Source organism: Oryzias latipes, chromosome 7 (assembly GCF_053564925.1).
Source record: "Oryzias latipes strain Hd-rR chromosome 7, Olatipes_Hd-rR_3.1".
Classification (NCBI taxonomy): Eukaryota; Metazoa; Chordata; class Actinopteri; order Beloniformes; family Adrianichthyidae; genus Oryzias; species Oryzias latipes.
In genome coordinates this window covers 30,536,350-30,540,528 of record NC_136243.1, presented here as the reverse complement: position 1 = coordinate 30,540,528, position 4,179 = coordinate 30,536,350, and positions in this window count along the sequence as shown.

Below are 4,179 nucleotides of genomic sequence, written 5' to 3'. Positions count from 1 at the left end.
CGCCCGCGGCCTGTCCTCTAGCGGGGGGTTTTGGAGTTTAAACGCAGGCTACATTGGTGTACCTGGTGTCCTGGTTTCCCGCAGTAAAAGCATGCCCCTTCGATCCGGCGTCGCTGCCTCTCCTCTGCGGAAAGCTTGGAGTGTCCAATCTGCATGGGCTCGTCGGTCTGACTGTGAGAGGTTTCAGACTGGGTTATAGGAGAAATGTGTGCCGCCGTACCTTGTGGTGGATTAGCAGGACTTCTGCGTGGAGGCTGAGGTCTTTCATGCTGTCGTTCACGTAAGCGGGTGTCCGAACGGAGAGCCGCCGTGACGAGCTCCTCAAAAGAGTGGGTTTCTGGTTGCGAACACAGGTGGTCCTTAATGACTTCATTTAAAGACTGATAGAAGACCCCTCTCAATGCTGGATCCGTCCAGCCGGCTTCCACCGCCAGGATTCTGAAGTCTATGACGTGGTCGCTCACTGAGCGACTTCGCTGCTTAAGAGCCAGAAGCTTTCGTGAGGCTTCCTCCCGCTTACGGGGTTGGTCAAAAACCAGCCTGAATTCATTAATGAAGTGCTCGTACGATAGGTGGGTGACAGGATTGGCGGCCAGGAAAGCCTGAGCCCACTGCAGCGCTTTATTGCGGAGTGAGTTTATGATCAGGGTAATCTTGCTGAGGTCGGAGTCATAATACCTCGGGGCTTGCTGGAACAGGAGACTACATTGCAGCAGGAACCCTCCACAAGCTTCGACGTCGCCGAAGAATGGTTCCGGCTGCAGTCGGTAGTTTTCAGGTGACGGACCGGAAGCGGAAACTGCGGCGATGCTGGAAGCGGGAGGTGATGGTGCGGGGGTAGCCCCCTGGACAGTTAAATTCATCAAAGTTTGCGTTAGACCATCCAGGCGCCGAAAAAGTTCCTGTTGGGCAGAGGATACTTGCGACAGAGCGTCGGCTTGGCGGCCCAGGGCGATGCCTTGCTGGCTGACGGCAAAACGAAGTCCCTCTGGATCAGCTGGGTCCGGAAGTTGGCCAGTTTGTTCTGTCATGATTTCTCAAGGATGAGGAACCCAGATGCTGCAACCCAGAAGGAAGACAGGTAAGTGGAGGATGAGAATGGATTTATTGTTTGCTCCAGATGTGAAGATGGCTGGTTTGAGGAGTGTCCAGGTTAGACGTGGCTGTGGCGTGGCTGGAGGGTCTTGAAGCGGTTAGCGGCTGCCGAGAGTTTCCGTGCTCCTGAGGCGTAGAATGGAAGGTCCGTGCTGCCGTCACTCGTGAGCGGTAGGATCCTGAGACAGGGAGCAAAGAATTAGTTAGAGCCAGAGACTTGGAACAAAGCTGTAACGAGGCTAGAACCAGAGCAGTCACCATAAGGGGTAACAAACTGGCGTCGAGTAGTGGCGTTGATCTCCTTTTGAATCCACAGAAGATGATCAGGAGAGTGATGGCAGCTGGTGGCAATCAGGAACATTAGGGCAGAGCTGGAGGGGGGAGGAGACCGCCAGGCACCGTGACAGAAACATTTTGGTAAAAAATGACAATTTTCATGTGCAAATGGGCACATTTTCATGGAATCACCCTCTTGTAGTATTCTTTTCATGGTGGAGGACATCTATTAAAAAAAGCAAAGTTAAAATTCAGTTTCTGAGTATTTCTTGATTCAAACAGTGGCAAATCAAAAGCGCTTCTGTTTGGAAAAGCTTGTAGTTGCTCCTTGCTCTGCTCCTTTCTGATGCATCCACTTAGAGAGAAATAAATCAACAAGCTTTTGGTTGTTGCTCCCTGATGACAGCAGGTTAAGCCATAGTCACATATCCCCTTATGGGTAAACCCAGGCTTTCTGCAGGTGAAAAATTGGCAAGTCTGATGCAAACACAGAGTGGAACTAAGGTGGCCAGCATGGAATTGTGTAATTGTATACAACCCGCTGAACCCTTAATACAAAGTTCACAAACATTTTTTTTATATGGGCATGCTACGGACATCCGGTTATAAAGAACAGTCAAACATGCAGTACAGAAGCTTTTTTTTATTTCAACTTCCCTGAACCCCTGAACACTTGAACAGTGTTGCTCAAGTGAAAGGTCATTGCACGCAGAACGGTTGTTTGAGGAAATAAACAGGGGGTTCAAACCAAACACTTTTGCTTGCCCTCTGATGTCATTTGCAACTCGTAAATTCAACATGCGATTTGTAGAGAGGATCCTGTCAGACATTAAAAATAAAAAATAAAAAAAGAAATCGAGTCATTTTGGGCATCAGTTGTAAAATTGGAAAATAATGATATAAAAAAAACTGTTGTAAACTGTAAAGACCATAAAAAATTTGGAATCATTAATAGTTGAAGGTTTTAAAAGTTTCTCAAAGAAAAAAGTCCTTCTTCTTAGTTATTTTCAAAGCTTTTCTAATCTAAAGCAGAGGTTGAAGGAGGAATAGCTTTGAAAAAATCACAATGAGGCACATTTTTATGGCACAAAACCTCTAAACCCAAACAAAAAAAGGAAGAGATCAGAATGGAGTGGAGCAGGGAGCCTGAGATCCACCCAGTGTATTTTCTACAACACAAATAAGCTCTTTCTTCCAACAGAATCTTTTCATCTGCTCCTGACTCACAAAAATAAAAATAAAGAAATACTCAGAAATGCAGCTTTTTGAGCTTAATTTTTTTTACAGAAGTCCTCCATCATTTGAATAATACCACCAGGACATGTTTCATTTAAACACCGTTTTCCTCTTAGTGGGTCTTTCGGCAGCAGAATTGCTTGGGCTCAGCTCAAACACTTTGGAGAGAAACTTTTAAATGTTTGACTGAGTTTGAGGAGCAGAAAAGAGAACAGCAGAGCAGCACAGCCTGTTTGTTGTGTTTTTTAGGACAGTGGCTCCGCTGAAAAAAGCTGTAGATTCAGATGAACAGATAGCATCGGGAAAAAGGAAGATGTGGAGATGAGTCGGGCGCGATAAGGGCAGCAATGTGGGGCTCTGTGTCGACATGTTAAACTAACACTGACATCCCAGTTTGGTTTTCCCACGGGTCAGACAGTAGGAATCACACACGTCCAGTCCAAAACTGCCATCCCATCTGCCCGAGCGCTTTAATCAGCTTATCATCCCCTGCACCGCCTCCATTCACGGTCGCTATATCAAGCTCTGGCATACTTCTGGAGAACAGCTAAAGCTCCCCCCCAACATGCAGACTCATGCAGGACCAACACTCTCCGTCACTCGCAAAAACAGAGCTCGTCTTCCTGCATGAAAAGACAGAACCCTCCAAGAGGAGCAAAGGACGTTCTGCATGTAAACGCCATAGGCTGACATGAGTGCCACACGGAGCAGAGCGCACAGCTGACAGCAAAGTGTGCTTGTGATCTGACCGCATGCCAAAGCCCAGCTGATCTCTCAGTAAATATGGACATATGGTCAGCCTGTTCAGACATGGAGACGACTCCTCATCCAACCATGGAGGGGCCAGCGGCAGACCCTCTTCAAGCTCCAGCCTCTCCTAAAAAAAAACAAACCCCTCAGAGGTGGAAACTCACTGTTATGTAAGGATTTGACTGTCAAGCCTCAACGGCAGACTGTTATGCAAGAAAAGAAGCGAGATGTATGTGTCAACTTTGAATGAAAGCTGATGTCTGATGAGAGATGTCCCACGTTCCATCCTGTCCTCCTTTATAGTTTTTTTTAAACTATGCTTTGCTTCCGCTTTGAAAACTTAAAATGTGTTTTCTTTTTAAATACATCTCCTTGAAATGCCCTACATGGTGGTATTTTTCACATTTAACCCCCCAAAAAAATGTGGTTTTGAACTTGTGGCTGCAGAGCCCCCCCAAACCATTACTCTCCCACCACCGTGCTTGACAGCAGGTATCAAGTGTTTTTGCTCTGAAAATGGGCCTGGATTTCAAAAGTGATTATCACCAACTGTTGGTACTTTATCTTGACCTCAGATGATAAAGAAGAAAAAAAGCGAAACCAAGAGGAGTGCTCTGGTCCTGTGAAACATAGCCGTTGTGATATTTTTAGACAAAACATGCCTGATCTTGGCAGTCCTAACAAACCAAACATGTGCAGCATTGTCTGCACACTCCAGCCACTCATCTTCAACTCCTACAGCAGCTTTCTGCTGTTTTTCTCTCTGACCATGAGCACTTTAAGCACTAGGATTAAACAAACAAAAAAAACAGATTACAAGGA